Raw genomic sequence first — 24,811 nt, forward strand, 5'->3', positions numbered from 1 at the left:
TTTTATTTTGGTAGGTTTTTGAGGAACAGGTAGTGGTTAGTTACATAAATAAGTTCTTTAGTGGTTATTTCTGAGATTTTGGTGCACCCACCACCCGAGCCGTATACACTGTACCTAACGTGTAGTCTTTTATCCCTCGCCAACCCCCATTCCTTCCACTGAGTCTCCAAAGTCCAATGTTTCGTTCTTATGCCTTTGTGTCCTCATAGCCTAGCTCCCACTTATGAGTGAGAACATATGTTTGGTTTTTTCAGTCCTGAGTTACTTCACTTAGAATAATAGTGTCCAAATCCATTCAAGTTGCTGCATATATATATATTATATATATATAAATATATGTAATATATATTTATATATTATATATTTTATATATATAAATAATATATGTTCTTTGTCCACTCATTGACTGATGAGCACTTGAGCTGGTTCCATATCTTTGCAATTGCAAACTGTGCTGCTATAAACATGCGTGTGAAGTATCTTTTTTTGTACAATGACTTCTTTTCCACTGGGTAGATACCTAGTAGTGGGATTGCTGGATCAAACAGTAGAACTACTTTTAGTTCTTTAAGGAATCTCCAGTGTTTTCCATAGTGATTGTACTAGTTTACATTCTCATCAACAGTTTAAAAGTATTCTCTTTTCACTACATCCCCTCCAATATCAATTATGTTTTGATTTTTTTATTATGGCCATTCTTGCAAGAGTGAAGTGCTATCACATTGTGGTTTTGATTTGCATTTCCCTGATAATTATTGATGTTGAGCATTTTTCCGTTTGCTTGTTGGCCATTTGTATATCTGCTTTTGAGAACTGTCTATTCATGCCTTTGGCCCACGTTTGATGGGATTATTTATTTATTTATCGCTGATTTGAGTTATTCATAATTCTGGGTATTAGTCCTTTGTCAGATATATACATTGCAAAGATTTTCTCACACTCTGTGGCTTGTCTGTTAACTCTGCTGATTATTTCTTTTGCTGTGCAGAAACTTTCTAGTTTAATTAAGTCCCATCTATTTATCTTTGATTTGTTGTATTTGCTTTTGGGTTCTTGGACATGAAGTCTTTGCCTAAGCCAATGTCTGGAAGGGTTTTTCTGATGTTATCTTCTAGAATGGTTATGGTTTCAGGTCTTAGATTTAAGCCTTTGATCCACCTTGAGTTGATTTTTGTATAAGGTGAAAGATGAGGATCCAGTTTCATTCTTCTACATATGGCATGCCAATTTTCCCAAAACCATTTGTTGAATAGGCTGTCCTTTCCCCACTTTATGTTTTTGTTTGCTTTTTGAAGATCAGTTGGCTGTAATTATTTGGCTTTATTTCTGGGTTCTCTATGCTGTTCCATTGGTCTATGTGCCTATTTTTATACAGTACCATGCCGTTTTGGTGACTATGGCCTTATAGTATAGTTTAAAGTCAGGTAGTGTGATGTCTCCATATTTGTTCATTTCGCTTAGTCTTACTTTGGCTCTTTTTTGGTGCCATATGAATTTTATGATTGTTTTTTCAAATTCTGTGAAGAACAATAGTGGTGTTTTGATTGGAATTGCATTGAATTTGTAGATTGCTTTTGGTGGTATGGTCATTTTCACAATATTGATTCTACCCATACATGGGCATGCATGAGATGTGTTTCCATGTGTTTGTGTTGTCTGTGATTTCTTTCAGCAGTGTTTTGTAGTTTTCCTTGTAGAGGTCTTTCACCTCCTTGGCTAGGTTGACTCCTAAGTATTTAAATTTTTTGTAGCTATTGTGAAAGGGGTTGAGTTCTTGATTTGAGTCTCAGCTTGGTTGCTGTTGGTGTATAGCATAGCTACTAATTTGTGTACATTAATTTTGTATCCTGAAACTTTACTGAATTCACTTACCAGTTCTAGGGGCTTTTTGGTTGAGGTTTTAGGGTTTTCTAGGTATATGATCATATCATCAGCTAACAGTGACTTTTGACTTCCTCTTTACTGATTTAGATGCCCTTTATTTCTTTCTCTTGTCTTATTGCTCTAGCTAGGACTTCCAGTACCGTGTTGAATAGAAGTGCTGAAAGTGAGCATCTTTGTCTTGTTTCAGTTCTCAGGAGGAATGCTTTTGACTTTTCACCCGTCAGTTCAATGTTGACTGTGGGTTTGTCATAGATGGCTTTTATTACCTTAAGGTATGTCCCTTGTATGCCGATTTTGCTGAGGGTTTTACTCATAAAGGGATGCTGGATTTTGTCAAATGCTTTTTCTGAGTCTATTGAGATGGTCATGAGATTTTTGTTTCTAATTCTGTTTATGTGGTATATCACATTCATTGACTTACATATGTTAAATCATCCCTGCATAACTGGTATGAAACCCACTTGATCATGGTGGATTATCTTTTTGATATGCTGTTAGATTTTATTCACTAGTATTTGTTGAGGATTTTGGCATCTATGTTCATTAGGGATATTGTTTTGCTGTTGTTGCTATTGTTACATCTTTCCCTGGTTTTGGTATTGGGGTGATACTGGCTTCATAGAATGATTTAGGGAGGATTCCCTCTTTCTGTACTTTTTGTAATAGTGTCAGTAGGATTGGAAGCAATTCTTTTTTGAACATTTGATTAGAATTCAGGTGTAAATCTTTCTGGACCTGGACATTTTTGGTTGCCAATTTTTTTATTACCATTTCAATCTCACTGCTTCTTATTAGTCTCTTCAGAGATTGCATATCTTCCTGGTTTAATCTAGGAGGGTTGTATATTTCCAGGAATTTATACATCTCCTCTAGGTTTTATAGTTTATGTGCATAAATGTGTTCATAGTAGCCTTGAATAATCTTTTGTTTTTCTATCAGTTGTAGTATCTCTCATTTAGTTTCTAATTGAGCTTACTTGGATCTTCTCTCTTCTTTTCTTGGTTAATCTTGCTAATGGTGTATATATTTATCTTTTCAAAAAACCGCTTTTTGTTTCATTTATCATTTGTATTGTTTCCTTTTTGTTTGTTTGTTTCATTTAGTTCTGCTCCAATCTTCGTTATTTCTTTTCTTCTGCTGGGATTGGGTTTTGATTGTTCTTGTTTCTCCAGTTCCATGAGGTGTCACCTTAGACTGTCTATTTGTACTCTTTCAGACTTTTTGATGTAGACATTTAATGCTATGAACTTTCCTCTTAGCACTGCTTTTGCTGTATCCCAGTGGTTTTGATAGGTTGTGTCACTATTATCATTGAGTTCAAAGAATTTTAAATTTCCACCTTGATTTCACTGATGACCCAGCGATCATTCAGGAGTAGGGTTATTTAATTTTCACGTGTTTTCATGGTTTTGGGGGTTCCTTTTGGAGTTGATTTCTAATTTTATTCCACTGTGATTTGAGAGAGTACTTGACATAATTTCTATTTTCTTAAATTTACTAAGACTTATTTTGTGGTCTATCATATGGTCTATCTTCGAGAATGTTCCATGTGCTGATGAATAGAATTGATATTCTGCAGTTGTTGGGTAGAATGTTCTGTAAATATCTGTTGAGTCCATTTGTTGTAGGGTATAGTTTAAGTCCATGGTTTCTTTGTTGACTTTCTGTCTTGATGACCTGTCTAGTGCTATCAACGGAGTACTAAACATCCCCATTGTTATTTTGTTGCCGTCTATCTCATTTTTTAGGTCTAGTAGTAATTGTTTTATAAATTTTGGAGCTCCAGTGTTAGATGCATATGTATTTAGGACTGTGATATTTTCCTGTTGGACTAGTCCTTTTATCATCATATAATGTCCCTCTTTGTCTTTTTTAACTGCTGTTTCTTTAAAGTTTGTTTTGTCTGATATAAGAATAGCTATTCCTGCTTGCTTTTGGTGTTCATTTGCATGAAATATATTTTTTCCATCCCTTTACCTTAAGTTTATGTGAGTCCTTGTGTGTTAGATGAGTCTCCTGAAGACAGCAGAAACTTGGTCGGTGAATTCTTATCCATTCAGCCATTCTGTATCTTTTAATTGGTGCATTTAGGCCATTTACATTCCATGTTAGTATTGAGATGTGAGGTACTGTTCTATTCATCATGTTGTCGCCAAAATAGCCTTTTTTCACTGTGTTATTGTTATATAGGTCCTGTGAGATTTATGCTTTAAGTAGGATTTATTTTGGTATATTTCTGGAATTTGTTTCAACATCTAGAGCTCCTTTAAATGATTCTTGTAGTGCTGGCTTGGTAATGGCAAATTCTCTCAGTATTTGTTTGTCTGAAAAAGACTGTATCTTTCCTTCCTTTATTTTTATCCAGCTTAATTTTGCTAGATATTTGTTTTTATGCAGCTTAATTTTGCTGGATACAAAATTCCTGGCTGATAATTGTTTTAAGGAGGCTAAAGATAGAACCCCAGTCCCTTCTAGCTTGTAGGGTTTCTAATGAGACATCTGCTGTTACTCTGATAGGTTTTCCTTTTTAGGTTACCTGATGCTTTTGACTCATGCCTCTTAAGATTCTTTCCTTCATCTTGACTTTAGATAACCTGATGACTGTGTGCCTGGGTAATAATCTTTTTGAAATTGATTTCCCAGGCATTCTTTGGGATTCTTGTATTTGGATGCCTAAATCTCTAGCAAGGCTGGGGAAGTTTTCCTCCATTATTCCCTCAACTATGTTTTCCAGGCTTTTAGATTTCCCTTCTCCCTCAGGAACACCAATTATTCTTAAGTTTGGATATTTAACATAGTCCCAAACTTCTTGGAGGCTTTATTCTTTTTTTTAATTCTTTTTTCTTCATCTTTGATGGATTGTGTTAATTCAAAAGCCTTGTCTTCAAGCTCTGAAGTTTTTCCTTCTGCTTGTTTGATTATATTGCTCAGAGTTTCCAGTGCATTTTGCATTTCCCTAAGTGTGTCCTTGATTTCCGGAAAGTGTGACTGTTTTTTTTTTTTTATGTTCTCTATTTCACTGAAAATTTTTCCTTTCATATCCCATATCATGTTTTCTATTTCTTTAAGTTGAACTTCAACTTTCTCTGGTGCCTCCTTGATTAGCTTATAATCAACCTTCTGAATTTTTTTTTTTTTTTTCTGGCAATTCAGAGATTTCATCTTGGTTTAGATCCATTGCTGGTGAGCTAGTATGATCTTCTAGCGGTGTTAAAGAACCTTGTTTTGTCATATTACAGGAAGTGTTTTTCTGGTTCCTTGTCATTTGGGTAGACTATGTCAGAGGGAAGATCTGGAATTCAGGGGCTGCTGTTCAGATTCTTTTGTTCCATGAGATGCTCTCTTGATGTGGTGCTCTCACCCATACCCTAGAATGGTGCTTCCTAAGAGCTGAACTGCAGTGATTGTTTTTGCTCTTCTGGGTCTAGCCACCCAGTGGAGCTACCCTGCTCTAGGTTGGTACTGGGGAGTGTCTAAAAGAGAGTCCCGTGGTATGATCCATCTTCAGGTCTTGCAGCCATGGATACCAGCACCTGCTCCAGTGGAGGTAGCAGGGGAGTGAAGTGGACTCTGTGAGGGTCCTTGGTTGTGTTTTTGTTTAGTGGACTACTTTTGTGTTGATTGCCCTCCAGCCAGGAGGTGGCACTTTCAAGAACTCATCAGCTGCAGTCCTATAGGGAGGATACAGACTTGCCCTAGGGACACCTGGTTAAGTATTCAGGTTTGTCAGGTGGTGGCCAGGGCTATAGAGCTCCCATGAGATTGTGACCTTTGTCTTTGTCTACCAGGGTATAGAAGAATGCCACCCACACAGTCGTTGACTGTGAATTCAAAGTGAGGAAAGCAAGGGCCCTCTTTCAATGGGGAGGGAACTTCAGAAACTTTTTTTAAATCTCTAATCCCTAGGCTTCTTAGTTTATTTTTCCAAAGATGGAGAAGACATTGAGTGAAGGAAAAAAATACTTATTGTAAAATGATAATTTGGGGCTTAAGTAAGGAAAAAATATGCTTGTGTTAATTTTGTTGTCATTGTTGCTAAAAACACCCCATTTGTCCAAAGCAAACTTCTAGGAGCACAGCTAAGTATCACAGCATAAAATAAAAATCAAGATAAAGTTTGATTAGAAAGAAATGCTGATAGATATTCAAGTAAAACAAGAGAGTGTTCATTTTAGAGATGAACAGACAAGACTTTAAAATAAGTAATTGTGTGCCTATTACTTAAGTTTGAATTCCAACTGCCAGGGGCCCATCATTAATTCTTGTTCCAAGCAAACATATCTTTTTCTTCTTTTCAGAAGACTCTTTGTTTAATATCTCTGGAACTTTTGTTTCATTTTTTAAAGTCTTCTACCTCACTTGCTAATGGACAAGGTTTCCCTTTGTCTTTGGCTAGATATTTCTTTCTTAAAGGCAAAGAGAAACAATGGTGCTTTTATCTATTTCTACTGGGAATGAATTGGGCCTGGTTATCTGAAATCCATGCCTATGACCAAGCAGCAAGAGCCAATGTGATTATAGCAAAGAGATGAACAAAAACACAGCAAGAATAATGCAGAATTAAAAATATTTTAAGTTACTAGCAACTTTCGTAAAAATAGGTGAAACTGACTTCGCCAAGTTATGACAGTAAAAGAAATATGATGCAGTTTACTCTATTTTGCTTCTGACCTGCAAGCTGTCCTTGGTCATACCTAGGAATAGGTCAATCTAACTTTGGGAAAGTAAGGATGATAATAGTTTCTCCCTAAAACGAATCCCTTCCTTGCTCAGGGACTGAAAACCATCTTTGTAAGACTAATGAAAGGCCACAAGAATAAATTAAGAGAGGTGTTGAACTCTGCTAAAATGTAGGTGTAGTTTCTATAATCCCTTACTGCTCAGGACACAGGAGCCAAGTGGCCAGAGGTCACAAGAAGGGTGTAGTTTCTATAACTCTGTACTGCTCAGGAGTCATGTGGCCAGCAGTCACAAGATTTGTGACTTCCAATTGCTCCTATAGATAATATCACTATTGTAGAATTTAAGATTGGTTTTTGATATGTTTCTCAGATCTACCCCACCCGGACTTGTGACTCATGGCTCAGCTGGTCCTGTGGTCCCACCCAGAGGCAGATTCAGTGCATGAGGACCATTTTCTACAACCCTGTAATTCCCCAACCAAGCAGCAACACCCATTCCCTAGCCCTCTGCCCAACAAAAATTGTCCATAAAAACCCTGACCTCCAAGCCTTCAGAGAGACTTATTCAAGTGATAACTCCGGTTTTCCTGCATGTTCCTGCCTCGCGACAATAAAACTTTTTCTATGGCCGGGCGCGGTGGCTCAAGCCTGTAATCCCAGCACTTTGGGAGGCCGAGGCGGGCGGATCACGAGGTCAGGAGATCGAGACCATCCTGGCTAACAGGGTGAAACCCCGTCTCTACTAAAAATACAAAAAAATTAGCCGGGTGTGGTGGTGGGCGCCTGTAGTCCCAGCTACTAAGGAGGCTGAGGCAGGAGGAGAATGGCATGAACCCAGGAGGCGGAGCTTGCAGTGAGCCGAGATCGCGCCACTGCACTCCAGCCTGGGGGACAGAGCAAGACTCTGTCTCAAAAAAAAAAAAAAACAAAAAAAAAACAACAAAAAAAAAAAACTTTTTCTACTGCAATGTTGTGGTCTCAGTGAACTGGTTTGGTCTTTGCAGTGGGCAGGAAGAATGTGTTGGGTGACTGATTACACAGATATTAAGGAGAGAACAACTGGGCTGAAATTGCTTAGTAATCATCCATTCAGTCCTTCATTATTTATTTTCAAGAATGCATGGCATGTTAATATGTAAAATTCTGTTAAGAGTTTAATGAAAAAAGTCACTAAATATGATTTTCTCTCTTTCTCTGTCTCTCACTGTGTGTGTGTGTGTCTGTGTGTGTCTGTGTGTGTGTGTACACAAATATACATATGTAGTAGACAGGGGACAGGGAGAAAGGCAGATTCTAGAGATTCTAGGCAGGAAAGGAAGGAGTTTGCAAGCAAACTTGAAAGTTATATTTTAATATCTCCAGAAATTAGGGCAATCAAGCTGGGCGCAGTGTCTCATGCCTATAATCCCAGCACTTTGGGAGGCTGAAGTGCAAGGCTCTCTTGATCCAGGAGTTTGAGATCAACCTGATCAACATAGCGAGACCTCATTTCTCTGAACGAAGCATATATATTAACTGTGATCCCAGTTACTTAGGAGGCTGAAGTGGGAGAACTACTTGAGCCCAGTTGGTCGGGGCAGCAGTGAGTTGTGATCATGCCACTGCACTCCAGCCTGGGCAACAGCTTGAGATGCTGTCTCAAGTAATAATAATAATAATAAATAATAATAATGGATCCTCATATATTTTTATTTAAAGCATTTACAGGCTTTAGGAATAAAAATTATAGATATTTCCTCAGAGATCAAATTTATAGAAATGATATTTGACAGATTTGATAATATAAATAGGATTGAATAGTTTAGCAAATAAAAATATAGGACACCAGTTAAGTTCAAATTTCAGGAAAAAACAAATTATTTTTGTATAACTATATTCTAAATATTGCATGGGACATGCTGAAAAGACTGCAAGGCAGTTGTGTTTGCTTAAACAAAAACTAAGGTTGACTCTCGGCAGCTGAAATTTGTATTTCTACAGTGGACACAATTACTTATCCTGTCTTCTCTTTTTTTAAAAAAATAAAAACTCCCCTATTTTATACAAATATTTTTAACATGAAACATACTTATATTTTAAAATTATTTTTTATTTATCTAAAGTTCAAATTTAACTGGGCATCCTGGATTTTGTCTTGGTAACATTAGAAAATGCTACAATTACTTTAAACATTTTTAAAAAGAACCAACCCAGATTTTATGTAATTTGAAGTATTTAACACTCAAAAAAGGGAGTGTTATCCTCGGAGCTTGATAGAAGCCTTTTTCATTATATCTGAATTTTAATCCTGTTTCAACCCAAAGGACCTAATCCCAATTTTGTAAATGTATTTTTTTAACCTTGAAATTTGCAGATCTAGGAGAGGAAAAGAGTTCTTAATATCCTTGGAATATCTGTGTTTCTCTCTCCGCATTGTTTTGCATCATCCTAATATGTCCTTACCTAAGACAGTCACCCCAGTCTATCTTCTGTCACTTTCTCTCTGCCTAGTTGTACATAGTTCTCTGGGGTGTTTCAGGGTGGGTCCAGGGTTTGTAGACCAACCCTGAAATCTGTTAGTTACACTCCATGAATTCTTCAGATCAACAGTGACAAGAAATATTTATAAAAGTGGCTGAAATATTTATAAAAGGGTTTAAATTTCCCTGATTCTGGGTAATGTGACTATAAATTTCTTTGTATTTTAGGCTCACAATACTGTAGTCCACTACACTTTTCTAAAGTCTTTTTTTAAAAAGTAGTTTTAGTTTCACAGCAAAGGTGAGAGGAAGATATAGGGATATCCCCAATATATCCTCTTTTATTGGTTGTCATCTCATGAATTCACATATTTAGCCATTTTCTGTAACTTTATCACACACCATAGATGTTACCTTAGTATTTTCCAGAGCGGCCTTATGTATAGATTGGTAAAATTTCCCTTCCTTTTTCTGGATGTACTATATTCTTGAATCATTACCATTGAAGTCACGGCCAAGGCACTATTTCAGTGTAGGTATATAGTCACCTAATAATAATGTATGTTTATTACTGATAGCTATCATATCCAGCAAAGTATGTGCCAAACATTCTAAGTATTTTAAATGTATTAAGTCACTTGTACATAAAGTATGTATTATCATCTTAGCTTTGCAGAAGAGGAAACTAAGAAACAAAGTTATACAGTTAGTTACGGTGGATTTGTCAATTTCTCTTTGTATGTTAGTCAAGGTTTGCTTTGTATATTTTCCAGCTATATTTAAGGAGCATACATGCTTAGAATTATTATCATCACTTAGTACATATATGGAAATATTTAATATTATATTCACCCCCTTTATCTCTAATGATTTTCTTTGCCTGAAAACTTATTTGAATTTATAAGTGTTATTTATATATTCTGGAGACAAGTCCTTTGAAAGCTTTGTGTATTATAAATATTCCTTACCACTTATCTGACTTATCTTCTCATTTTCTTAAAGGTGTCTTGATGAGCAGAAATTTTAAATTTTGATAAAGTACAGTGTATAATGTTTCTAATGTTTCTTTCTTCTTAGAGGCAGTGCTTTCCAAGTCCTAAGAAACTTTTGTCCACCTCAAGATCAAGAAGATATTCTCCTGTGTTTTTTTCTACAAGCTTCATTGTTTTAGCTTTTTATTTAGGTTTATTATCCATCCTGGAATAATTTTGTGTATCATATAAGTTGCTTTTCCTCAAAAGTCATATCATCTGCTTTACTTTTGTTTGCTCTTCAGTGGCCTTCAAGTAGCTGTTTTGTTGGTTTATTTGTTTTTTCATGTTGACTGGTCTATAATTATTATCCCGGTAGGGTTAATCCAATTCAATCTACTTTGCCATTACCGAAGCTATTCCAAACACAACCAACCTCTTCATGTCCTGGGAGCATGGCGATAATGCCTAAATAGTTAACTCCTTCTTCTAGTATCCTGCCAGATGAATTTGTATCAGGAGCAGATGTGTCATGTTCTGAGAGTTGCACTAAACCACCAATCATTCAGTTGGTGAGGTCTTTGAGAAAAATGAGAAATTTTGGGTTAGGTGATGGGAAAAGTGTGTTTTACATAAAGGTTAAGTAACCCTACCCTAGAGTGTATAAATATTAGCCTATTGCTGTCATTAAAGTCATTTGTCATGTATTACATATGTTTTATTGCTTGGTAGTAATCTTTTAGTTTGAAGTAAATCCTTTCAATAGCAATTAGATTTAAAAGTACATGTTTAATGAAAAATTAAGTAGTGAATTTACATTTCTCTGGACAGTTGATGACAAGTAAATAATTTGTTTGTCTAGGTTTACCATCCAATATGGGGGCAATTCTAACAGTAGAAATTGGAAAAATCAGAACACACAAATGTGCTAAAGAACTACTAGTACCTACTTCAAGATTTAGCAGTTTTATTGACAGTTTAACATATCTATCTGAAGACAATCACTTCACAAACCCCGTAAGATTTACTTGCATATCACTAATCAGATCAAACAATTTTTCTTCTAAATTAATTTATTTTTAGTTCCCAGGTTTGTTATGCATATAAATACAGCAATAGCTGTTAAAACATTGGCTTCATTAACTGAAATTAAATTTAGAAAATAATTTAAATGAAGCCATTTTTATATCAGTATCATAAGAGGACTCAAACAGAAAAGCAGTTAGTTTAATTTTTCTTCATCCAAACTATAAACTCAAGACTCTTTTTAAGTTTATTCTTTTAATCAAATATCCAACGTGATCTGGAAGCTGTTATAAACTCAGTTATAAATTTCAATATAGAAAATAATATTGAAGGAGGGGAGGAGCTAGATGGCTAAATAGAGGGCTCCACCAATCATCCCTCCTGCAAGGGCACAAATTTAACAAATATCTATATAAAAAGTGCCTCCATAAGAACCAAAAATCAGGTGAGTACTCAAAATACCTGGTTTTAACTCCATATCACTGAAAGAGGCATGGAAAAGGTAGAAAAAACAGTCTTGGATAGCCAATGGCAACCTGTCCGCATCCCCCAGAAGTGGCTGTGTGGCATAGAGAAAAAATGTGTGCTCTTGGGACACGGAAAGTGCAGCAAATGTGAGATATCGTATTGAACTCTGTACCGCCCTGTTACAGCAGAAAGCAAAGCCAGACCAAATTGAGTTGACACCTGCCCACAGAGGGAGTATTTAAACCAGCCATAGCCAGAGGAGTATGGCCCATCCTAAGAGCTGGAACTTGAGTTCCAACAAGCCTCACTAACTCAGGCTGGAGTGCTCTGGGGCTATAAATAAACTTGAAAGGCAGCCTAGGCAACAAGGGCTGCAACTCCTAGGTGAGTCCTAGGGCTGAGCTGGGCTCAGAAGCCAGTGGACTAGGGAAACACATGACCTACTGAGACATCAGGCAGAATAGCTGGGGAAGTGCTGGCACCACGTCGCCTCTAAGCCCAGACTGCACATCTCATGTCTCTAAAAGAGTCCCCTTCTTTCCACTTGAGGAGAGGAGAGGGAAGAGTGGGAAAGATTTGTCTTGCATCTTGGATGTTGGCTTAGCCACAGCAGGAGAGGGCACTGGTCAGAGCTGCAAGATCCCCTTTCCAGGTCCTAGCTCCTAGACAACATTTCTAGACATGTCCTGGACTAGAAGGGAACCCACTTCCTTGAAGGGAAAGACCCAGTCCTGGCAGGATTCATCATCTGCTAACTGAAGAGTTGACCCTGAATAAACAGCAGCAATACCCAGGTAGTACATTGTGGCCCTTGAGGAAAGCAGAGGGAATAGTAAAGGTGACTTGTCTTGCACCATAGACAGCAGCTCTGCCACAGTAGGGTAGAGCACAAGACAGGCTCTTGGGGTCCATGATTCTAGGCCTTGGCTCTTGGATGGCATTTCTAGACCTGCCCCGGGTCAGAGGGCTGCCCACTGCCATGAAGGATGAGTCCCAAGCTAAGCAGCATTCACCACAAGCTGACTAAAGAGCTCTTGGACTTTAAGTAAACATTGGTGGTGGCTTGGCAGAATCCCTCCATGGGCCAGTGGTGGCAGTAGGCACAGAGAGAGGCTCTCTGCTTATGGCAAGGGGAGGGAAGAACAAGAACATATACACTATGGAATACTATGCAGCCATAAAAAAGGATGAGTTAATGTCCTTTGTAGGGACATGGATGAAGCTGGAAACCATCATTCTCAGCAAACTATCGCAAGGACAGAAAACCAAACACTGCAAATTCTCACTCATAGGTGGGAATTGAACAATGAGAATACTTGGACACAGGAAGGGGAACATCACACACTGGGGCCTATCTTGGGGTGGGGATGGGGCTAGGGATAGCATTAGGAGATATACCTAATGTAAATGACAAGTTAACAGGTACAGCACACCAACATGGCACATGTATACATATGTAACAAACCTGCAGATTGTGCACATGTACCCTAGAACTTAAAGTATAACAAAAAATAAAAAAGAGGCCGGACGCGGTGGCTCAAGCCTATAATCCCGGCACGTTGGGAAGCCAAGACGGGTGGATCACAAGGTCACGAGATAGAGACCATCCTGGCTAACATGGTGAAACCCTGTCTCTACTAAAAAATACAAAAAAACCCAGCCGGGCAAGGTGGCGGGTGCCTGTACTCACAGCTACTCAGGAGGCTGAGGCAGGAGAATGGCATAAACCTGGGAGGCGGAGCTTGCAAGTGAGCTGAGATCGGGCCACTGCACTCCAGCCTGGGCGACAGAGCGAGACTCTGTCTCAAAAAAAAAAAAAAAAAAAAAAGAAAGTGAAACCAGCACTACTGTCCCATAGAAAAAATATAAGGACTTTATATTGTGGTTTCAGTGCCAGCTTAGCCTCAGTACAATAAAACATTAGGCAAATTTCTAAGGTTATTTTTGGCTCCAAACTCTGGCTCCCAGACAGCATCTGTAGACCTGCTCAGGGCCTGGGGAAACTCAACAACCTAAAGGAAAGGACACAAATCTTGCTGTCTTCACCAGCTACTGATCATAGAGCCCTAGGGCCTTGTGTGAATATAGGTGGTAGTGAGGTATTGATTACAGTAGGCCTTTAGGCAAGACCTAATGCTATGCTGGCTTCAGGTCTGACACAGCACAGTCCCAGTGGTGGTAGGTACAGGGGTGCTCACATCACCACACACCCAGCCATAGGCAGCTCAGCACAGAGAGTGACTCCATTTGTTTGGGAGAAAGTAAGGGAAAAGAACAAGATTGTCCACCTAGTAATCCAGAGAATTCTTCCGGATCTTATCTAAGACCACCAAGGCAGTACCTCTACGAGTCTCAAAAAAAACCACAGTGACATTGGGTTTGGGGCCTAGGCCCCCCTGAATACCTGGGAAGCCTTCTCAAGAAAGACAGGCATAAACAATCCCAGACTGTGAAGACTACAATAAATACCTACTTCTTCAATGTGCAGACACCAAAAAACATCTGCAAGGATCAGGAGCATGCAGGAAAACATGACCTAACCAAATTAACCAAATAAGGCACCAGAGACCAATTCTGTAGAAACAGAGAATGGAATCTTTTATACAAAGAATTCAAAATAGCTTATTTGAAGAAACTTAAAGAAATTAAACATAACACAGAGAAGGAATTCAGAATTCTATCAGATAAATTTAACAAAGATATTGAAATAATTCAAAACAATCATGCAGAAATTCTAGAGCTAAAAAATGCAATTGACACACTAAAGAATGCATCAGAGTCACATAATAGCAAAATGTATTAAGTAGAAGAAATAACTAGTGATCTTGAAGACAGGCCATTTGAAAATACATACTCAGAGGAGACAAAAGAAAAAAGAATAAAAAACACTAAAGCACATCTATGAGATCTAGAAATAGTCTCCAAATGGTAAATCTAAGAGTTATTGTCCTTAAAGAGGAAGTAGAGAAAAAGATGGGGTATAAAGTTTGTTCAAAGGGATAACAGAGAACTTCCCAAACCTAGAAAAAGACACCAATATTTAAGTACATGAAGGTTACAGAACACCAAGAAGATTTAACCAAAAGAAGACTACCACTTTGGTGGTGGAAGGAACATAGAGTTGAATTAGGCTAAATTTATTGATTTGGGCCCACTAAGTAGAGACTCTGCATTTAATGTTGCAGCTCTGGGAGTTACAAAAGGTTCTAATAGTTTATTTGCTTGGTTAGCTGAAATATGGATTAAAAGATGGCCCACCGTTAGTGAGCTGTAAATGCCTGATCTCTCTTTGTTTAGTGCAGAGGAAGGGATCCAAAGGCTTAGGGAGGTTGGGATAGTGGAGTGGATTAGTCACTTTAGACTTACTCATTCCAGTTGGGAGGATCCAGAAGATATGCCCTCGACCAATGCTTTGCAAAACAGATTTGTGAAGGCAGCACCTGCATCTTTGAAGATCCCTGTAATTGTTCTTCTCTGTATGTCATATCTAACAGTGGTAACCACAGTCACTCAACTGTAACATTTAAATACAATAAGAATAATTGGATCCCAAGGTGGCAGGGGCCAAGTGGTGGCACTCAACCATCAAAGGCAAGATAGGCATAACTACCATAATAAACAGCAAAGACAAACTGGCAATCAGAATAGTCTGACTTTTGTAGAGCTCTGGTATTGGCTAGTTACTCACAGTGTTCCTAAAAGTGAAATTGATAGGAAGCCTATTGCATTCCTACTTAATTTATACAAGCAGAAACTTCTAGGTTGAATGGATGAAAGACTAATTTGAATTATAGAAACAAAGAATCACAGCCCCTCAATCAACTTCCAGACTTCAGCCAGTTTACAGACCCAGATAATGAAGGGGAGGCTGGGTACCCTTGTGCAGGGACGTAACTACATTACTCACAATTAATGCAGTGAATTTTTCCTCCCATGCTTCCCCAAGGAAACCTCCAGCCTTTTACCAGAGTAAATGTGCACTGGGGAAAGGGAAACGATCAGACATTTTGGAGACTACTGGGCACTGGCTCTGAACTGATGTTGATTCCAGGGGACCCAAAACGTCATTGTGGTCCTCCAGTTAAAGTAGGGGCTTATGGAGGTCAGTTAATTAATGGAGTTTTAGCTCAGGTCAAACTTACACTGGGTCCAGTGGGTCCCCAGACTTATCCTGTGGCCATTTCCCCAGTGCCAGAATGCGTAATTGGCATACACATAATTAGCAGCTGGCAGAACCCCCACATGGGCTCTGACTGGTAGGGTGAGAGCTATTGTGGTGGGAAATGCCAAATGGAAGCCTTTAGAGCTGTCTCTACCTAGAAAAACAGTAAATCAAAAATAATATCGCATCCCTGGAGGGACTGGAGATTACAGCCACCATGAAGGATTTGAAAGGTGCAGAGGTGGTGATTCCCACTAAATCCCCATTCAACTCTCCCTTTTGGCCTGTGCAGAAGATAGATGGATCTTAGAGAATGACAGTGAATTATCATAAACTTAACCAAGTGGTGACTCCAATTGCAGCTGCTGTACCAGATGTGATTTCATTTCTTGAGCAAATTAACATAACTACAGGTATCTGTTACGCAGCCATTGACTTGACAAATGCCTTTTTCTTTATTTTTGTCCATAAGGTGCATCAGAAGCAATTTGTCTTCAGTTGTGAAGGCCAGCAATATACCTTTATGGTCCTACCTCAGAGGTATATCAACTCTCTGACTTTGTGTTATAATCTTATTCGGACAGAGCTTGATGACTTTTTGCTTCCACAAAATATCACACTGGCTCATTACATTGATGACATTATGCCAATTGGAGCCCGCGAACCAGAAGTAGCAAACACACTGGACTTATAGGTAAGATATTTGTGTGCCAGAGGATGGGAAATAAATCCAACTAAACTTCAGGGACATTTTACCTCAGTAAAATTTCCAGGGGTCCAGTGGTGTGGGCCTGTTGTGACATTCCTTCAAAGATGAAGAATAAGTTGCTGCATTTGGCCCTACAATCAAGAAAGAGGAACAATGCCTAGTGGGCCTATTTGGATTTTGAAGGCAACACATTTCTCATCTGGGTGTGTTACTCTGGCTCATTTATTAAGTGACCCAAAAGACTGCCAGTTTTGAGTGGGGTCCAGAACAGAAGATGGCTCTGCAACAGGTCCAGGCTACTGTGCAAGTTACTCTGCCACTTGGGCCACATGACCCAGCAGATCCAATGGTGCTTGAGGTGTCATTGGCAGATATGGATGCTGTTTGGAGCCTCTGGCAGGCCCCCATATGTGAATCACAGTGGAGGCCTCAAGGATTTTGGAGCAAGGCCCTGCCATCTTCTGCTACTCTTTGTTTTGAGAGACAGCTTTTGGCCTGTTATTGGGCTTTGGTGGAAACTGAATGTTTGATTATGGGTCATCAAGTCACCACACAACTGGAACTGCCTATCATGAACTAGTTACTTTCTGACCCATCTAGCCATAAAATGGGTCAGGAACAGCAGCTTTCCATCATCAAATGGAAGTGATATATATGTGATCAGGCTTGAGCAGGTCCTGAAGGCACAAGTAAGTTACATGAGGAAGTGGCTCAAATGCCCATGGTCGCTACTGCTGCCACCCTGCCTTCTCTTCCTCAGTCTGCACTGAAGTCCTCATGGAGAGTTCCCTATGATCAGTTGACAGCGGAAGAGAAGACTAGGGCCTGGTTCACAGATGGTTCTGCACGATATGCAGGTACCACCCAAAAGTGGACAGCTGCAGCACTACAGCCCCATTCTAGGAGATCCCTGAAGGACAGTGGTGAAGGGAAATCTTCCCAGTGGGCAGAGCTTAGAGCAGTGTACTTGGTTGTGATGCTTTATGGAAGAAGAAATGGCTAGATGTGCAATTATATACTGATTCATGGGCTGTAGCCAATGGTTTGGCTGGATGGTCAGGGACTTGGAAGAAGCATGCTTGGAAAATTGATAACAAAGAAATTTGGGGAAGAGGTATGTGGATGGACCTCTCTGAGTGGTGAAAAGCCGTGAAGATATTTGTATTCCATGTGAGTACTTACCAATGGGTGGCCTCAGCAGAGGAGGAATTTAATAATCAAGTTGATATGATGACCCGTTCTGTAGATACCACTCAGCCTCTTTCCCCAGTAACTCTGTCATTGCCCAATGGGCACATGAACAAAGTGACCATGGTGGCAGGGATGGTGGTTATGCACGGGCTCAGCAACATGGACTTCCACTCAGTAAGGGTGACCTGGCTATGGCCACTGGTGAGTGCCCAATTTGCCAGCAGCAGAGACCAACACTGAACCCTTGATATAGCACCATTCCTCAGTTTGATTAGCCAGCTACCTGGTGGCAGATTGATTATACTGGACTTCTTCCATCATGGAAAGTGCAGAGGTTTGTCCTCACTGGAATAGACACTTACTCCAGATATGGGTTTGCCTATCCTTCATGCAATGCTTCTGCGAAGACTACCATTCGTGGACTCACAGAATGCCTTATCCACCATCATGGTATTCCACACAGCATTGCCTCTGACCAAGGCACTCACTTTACTGCTAAAGAAGTGCAGCAGTGGGCTCATGTTCATGGAATTCACTGATCTTACCATGCTCCCCATCACCCTGAAGCAGCTGAATTGATAGAATGGTGGAATGGCCTTTTGAAGTCAAAATTACAATGCCAACTAGGTGACAATACTTTGCAGGGCTGGGGCAAAGTTCTCCAGAAGGCTGTGTATACTCTGAATCAGAGTCCAATATGTGGTACTGTTTCTCTCATAGCCTTAATTCATGGGTCCAGGAATCAAGGGGTGGAAGTGACGCCACCCCCTAATACCCCTAGTGATCCACTAGCACAATTTTTGCTTCCTGTTCCCAAGACATTATGTTCTGCTGGCCTAGAGGTCTTAGTTCCAGAGGGAGAAACACTGCCACCAGGAGATACAACAATCATTCCATTGAACTAGAAGTTAACATTGCCACCTGGACACTTTGGACTCCTCCTACCTTTAAGTCAACAGGCTAAGAAGGGAGTTACAGTGTTGGCTGGGGTGATTGACCCAGACTATCAAGATGAAATCAGTCTAAGGTAACTTTCATTTCACAACAAAGGTAAGAAAGAGTATGTATAGAATACAGGAGATCCATTAGGGCATCTCTTAGTATTACCATGCCCGTGATTAAGATCATGGGAAACTACAACAGCCCAATACAGGCAGGACTACAAATGACCCAGACCCTTCAGGAATAAAGGTTTGGGTTATGCCACCAGGAAAAAAACCACACACACACACACACACACACACACACACACACACACACAAACATTACCTGCTGGGGTGCTTGCTGAAGGCAAAGGGAATACAGAATGGGCAGTAGAAGAATGTAGTCATCAATACCAGCTATGACCACATGAACAGCTGCAGAAATGAGGACTGTAATTGTCATGAGTATTTCCTGCTTCTATTGTTAAAAACATGTTTGTGCATGTATATACTTATACTAAGAAAATATCTTTATTATATTTCCTTTCTCCTTTATCATGTGACTTAAGATTGATTGACTTCACATCAGCATTTAAGTATTGTTAACTTTATGTAATAGTATTTGGGTTGTGGATTGGTGCATTTCCGGTTGTATGAAGGATAGTTGTATTGTGTTAGGCATAATTATGACCTTATTATTGTCTTTAATTGAAGATTATGTATGATGTCATGAGGTGTGTATGGGTTCAAGTTGACAAGCGGTAGACTTGTGATGGTTAATACTGAGTGTAAACTTGATTGGATTCAAGCATACAAAGTATTGATCCTGGGTGAGTCTATGAGGGTGCTGCCAAAGGAGATTAACATTTAAGTCAGTGGGCTAAGAAAGGCAGACCCACCCTTAATCTGGGTGGGCACAATCTAATCAGCTGCCAGTGCAGCTAGAATATAAGCAGACAGAAAAATGTGAAAAGAGAGACTGACCTAGCCTCCTGGCCTACATTCTCCCATGCTGGATGCTTCCTGCCCTCAAACATTGGACTCCAAGTTCTTCAGTTTGGGAAATGAGACTGGCTATCCTTGATTCTCAGCCTGTAGGTGGCCTATTGTGGGACCCTGTGATCATGTGAGTTGATACTTAATAAACTCCCATATATCACGTGGTCATAGCTGGTATTGATGACTACATTCTTCTACTACCCCTCTGTATTCCCTTCACCTTCAGCAAGCACCCCAGCAGGTAGTGTTTTGTTTTTTGTTTTTGTTTTTGTTTTCCCCTGGTGGCATAACCCAAACCTGTGTTGGCTGTTGTAGTTTCCCATTGACCTTAATCACAGGGCATGGTAATATTAAGAGATGCCCTAATGGATCTCCTGTATTCTATGTATACTCTTCCTTACCTTTGTTGTGAAATGAAAGTTACCTTAGACTGATTTCATCTTGATAGTCTGGGTCAATCACCCCAGCCAACACTGTAACTCCCTTCTTAGCCTGTTGACTTAAAGGTAGGAGGAGTCCAAAGTGTCCAGGTGGCAATGCTAACTTCTAGTTTAATGGAATGATTGTTGTGTCTCCTGGTGGCAGTGTTTCTCCTTCTGGAACTAAGACCTCTAGGCCAGCAGAACATAATGTCTTGGGAACAGGAAGCAATATATTATATAAATTTATATAATATATAAATATGTATTATTTATATAGTAAATATATATTGTTTTAATTAATTATTTATTATATGTTAAATATAAATTTAACATAAATTTATTTAAATATATATTATTTATATATTTGTATATTATATATTTGAAATTGCATATAAAATTTATATATATAAATTATATATATATTCCATTCATTCTGTCCCTCTAGAGAACACTGACTAACACACTTATCAATAATAACATTTAATATAAATAAACTAAACTTTCCAATCAAAGGACATAGACTGGTTGAATGGATTAAAAAACAAAACCCCAAGATCTGTTGCCTACAAGAAACACGTTTCACCTATAAAGACACTTATAGCCTGAAAATAAAGGAATAGAAAAAGATATTCCAGCAAATGAAAACCAAAAGATAAAGAAGGTCACTATAGAATGAAAAAGGAGTTGATTCAACAAGAGGATGTAATACTTCTAAATATGTATGTATCCAATACTGGAGGACTCAGATTTATAAAGCAAATACTATTAGAGCTAAAGGGAGAGATGGTCCCAATATAATAATAGCTAGAGGCTACAACACCCCACTTTCAGCATTGGACAGATCCTCCAGCCAGAAAATCAACAAAGAAACATTGGGCTTAATCTGCACTATAGACTAAATGGACCTACTAGATATTTATAGAACATTTCATCCAACGACTGCAGAGTTAAATTCTTTTCCTCTACACATGGATCACTCTCAAGGATAGACCATATTATAGGTCACAAAACAAGTCTTAAAACATTCAAAAAACTAAAATAATATCAAGTATATTATCTGACCACAATGGAAGAAAACTATAAAACAATAAAAAGAAGAATTTTAGAACCTTTATAAATACATGAAAATTAAACAATATGCTTCTGAATGACCAGTAGGTCAATTAAGAAATTAAGAAGAAAATCAAAAATTTTCTCAAAACAAATGACAATGGAAATACAACATACCAAAACCTGTGGGATACAGCAAGAGCAGTACTAAGATGAGAATTTATACCTATAAGTGCCTACATCAAAAAAGAAGAAAAACTTCAACTAAATAACCTAATGATTAATCTTAAAGACCTGGGAAACCAAGAGCAAACCAAATTCAAAATTAGTAGAAGAAAAGAAATAATTAAAATCAGAGCAGAAATAAATGAATTTGAAATGAAAAAAATACAAAATGATAATAAGACAAAACATTTTTTTAAGTTAAACAAAATTGACAAACGTTTAGCCAGACTAAGAAAAAAAGAGAAAATTTCCAAATAAATAAAATTAGAGATGAAAAAGGGGGAATTACAACTAATAATGCAGAAACTAAAAGGATCATTAATGGCTATTATGAGCAACTATGCACCCATAGATGGGAAAATCTAGAAAAACTTGAGAAATTACTAGACCCATACAGCTATCAACATTGAACTGGGAAGAAATCCAAAACCTGAACAGACTAATAGCAGGTAACAAGTTCAACATCATAATAAAAAGCTTCCAGCAAAAATCAATCAATCAATCAATCAATCAATCCAGGACACAGTAGCTTCACTGCTGAATTCTACCAAACATTTAAAGAACTAACACCAATCCTATGAAAACCTTCCAAAAAATAGAGAGGGAAGGAATACTTCTAAACTCATTCCATGAGGCTAATATTACTCTGATACCAATATGAAACAAAGACACACCAAAAAGGAAAACTATAGGCCAATACTCCTGATGAATGTTGATGCAAAAATCGTAAATAAAATACTAGCAAATCAAATTCAACAACAAACACATTAAAAATATCATTCTTCATGACCAAGTGGGATTTATCCTAGGGATGCAAGGATGGTTCAACATATGCAAATCGAACAATGTGCCACATTTTATGAACAGAATGGACAAAAACTATATGATCATTTCATTTGATGCTGGAAAAGCATTTGATAAGCATCTCTCTATAATAAAAACTCTCAAAAAACTGGTTATAGCAATAAAACTGGTTAAAACAATAGAGCTACCAAACAATCTAGAAATTCCACTCCTACGTATATACCTATAAGAAAATATCAGTATATCTACACTCCCATGTTTATTGCAGCATTATGGACAGTAGGCAAGATTTGGAAGCAACCTAAGTTTCCATCAACAGATGAATAAAGAAAATGTGGTACATATACACAGTGGAGTACTGTTCAGTCAAACAGCTATATGAATTTTATATGAGAAGAATGAGATCCTGTCACTTGCAACAACATGAATGTAACTGAAAATCATTATGTTAAGTGAAATAAGCCAGGCACAGAAAGAGAAACATCACATGCTCTTAATTATCTATGGGAGCTAAAAATTAAAGCAACTGAACTCATGGACCTTGAGAGTAGAAGGATGGTTACCAGAGGCTGAGAAGGGTAGTGGGGTGGTGGGGATTGTGGAGGAAAGGGGAATGGTTAATGGGTACAAAAAAATAGAATATATAAAACCTAGAATTTGCTAGAACAACAGGGTGAATATAGTAAAAAACAATTTAATTGTTCATTTTAAAATAACTTTAAGGAGTATAATTGGATTGTTTAAAACACAAAAGAAAAAGGCTTGAGTTGATGGATACCCTATTTACCCTGATGCGATTATTACATATTGCAAACCTATATCAAAATATCTCATGTAAGCTGTAAACATATACACCCACTATGCATCCACAAAATTAAAAATTAAAAATATAGATAAAATTATGCATTTACATGATATTTTAAATACTGTATAAATTTTGATGGAGGAAAGCATTATAATAAAATATTTTTATTAAATAAGAAAAGCTGTATAGCAAAAATATATTTGGAATTGTCCGTGGCACACACAGAATTCAAAATTGCATCCAATATGTTTTGGTATTCTGCCAATTAAAAGAGAAGTTGTAGTTACCCAAATTTATGAGTGTTTTTACATATACATAGAATTATTGAGCAACACGATTTTTGTTACTAGACTTATCTTGAATATAAAATAAATATTTCATTATGGAAGTATGCACTTTATTTTCTGCCAATGTCAATTAAACTTTAGTGTATTTGAGAATCTAGAGAATTACTTTTTAAATGTCTTAAAATGGTATTGAACATTTTGCAAATGAGCCCTCTAAATTTCAGCAACATTTTGTTCAAAATCATTTGAAATTTTCAATCAAAATATTCCATGAATGAAGTGCCAAACTACTTCAGCTTTTAAAGCTTTCATTGGATTGCTATTATTGAAAACAAATCTTGGGAACAGGAAGACAGTAAAATGTTTTGCTTAATCACAAGGGAGCAATTGAACAAATTGAATAATAAGAGCTCAAATTGTATACAATATTAAATTTTGAAAATCTGTAATTGTGCTTCAGAATGATGCTTTCCAAACTCTCTGTGATAAAGAACCAGTTTTGCTTGTTTAAATTTCAGTCCTCCACAAAATGATACTTTTAGAAAGTACAATAAAAGTAAGAGAAATTAAGTAGACAAAAATAATATACAAACTTCAAGCCTACTTTTTAAATCATTAGTTTAAGTGCATATAAAAGTGACTTTGAATATATACAATCAGAATGACCATATAGAAAAATAAAAGAATTTCAAAACTTCTACAAGTTGTTCATTGAAGTATACATACAGGCAAGTAATACATGGGAACACTATAAGACTCATGAAGTTTTATCATTCTGCAATCATAACTAAAGAAAAAATAATGATTGAAATATGGTTCCCCATATGAAACATATGAAACACCTTATGGACACTTTTAATGAACAGCATATTTATTAATATTTATGCTTAAGGTAACAATTGAGCTTGGTTCTTACTAATTAACCTAAATTAAATTGACAGTAATGCTTCTTGCAAGAGACTATATAGATCTAAACTGTTTATTTTTTTTAATAAGCATAAAACCACAGCAAAAACAAACAAAAAACAAAAAAACCACAGTGTAACAAATATGTCAATGGGAATGGAAGAAGATATTTTCTTTTTTGTTTCTTTTTCAAGACATAGTCTTGTTCTGTCACCTAGGAGTGAAGTGGCACAATCTTGGCTCACGGCAACCTTTGCCTTTCAGGCTCAAGTGATTCTCTTGCCTCAGCCTTCCAAGTAGCTGGAATTACAGTCATGCACCAACATACCCAGCTAATTTTTGTATTTTTAGTAGAGATGGGGTTTTGCCATGTTGGCCAAGCTGATCTCAATCTCCTGACATCAAGTGATCTGCCCACCTCAGCCTCTATAGGAATGAACCACTGCACCTGGCTAGACTTTTTTAAAAACTTTTTTTAATGAGCTCAAATTATTAACTTTTTATTTTTATCTAAAATCAAACTAGTGATAACTGCAGTTTCAAAATTTATACTTAGTCCTTCATAGGTAACCAGTTCTGATAATTTATCCCATAAGCTGATAGTCAAATTTGTTATTTAATTTTATGAAAGGAATGAATTGCCTATGTTGGATCTTTTTGTGATGGAAAATAAAATTAAAAGTATTTTATCACATTCATGAGAGATTTGATGGTACAATTTTGTGGATATACAGTGTCTAGATCATCACCTACTTTATTGATTTGTTATCTAATTATGAAATACGCTGTAATAATGTAAGGAAGCTTTTTCTTTCAAGCTTCTAACTTTAATTTTTGC

At 37.6% G+C, this 24,811-nt stretch overlaps 1 pseudogene; it reads left to right on the forward strand.

Moving 5' to 3' along the window:
* LOC126940268 (uncharacterized) overlaps nt 1-18,945 on the forward strand; it is a 54,958-nt pseudogene extending 36,013 nt beyond the window's left edge.
* Nucleotides 18,946-24,811: the final 5,866 nt, after the last annotated feature.

This window comes from Macaca thibetana, chromosome 17, assembly GCF_024542745.1.
Source record: "Macaca thibetana thibetana isolate TM-01 chromosome 17, ASM2454274v1, whole genome shotgun sequence".
Taxonomy (NCBI): domain Eukaryota; kingdom Metazoa; phylum Chordata; class Mammalia; order Primates; family Cercopithecidae; genus Macaca; species Macaca thibetana.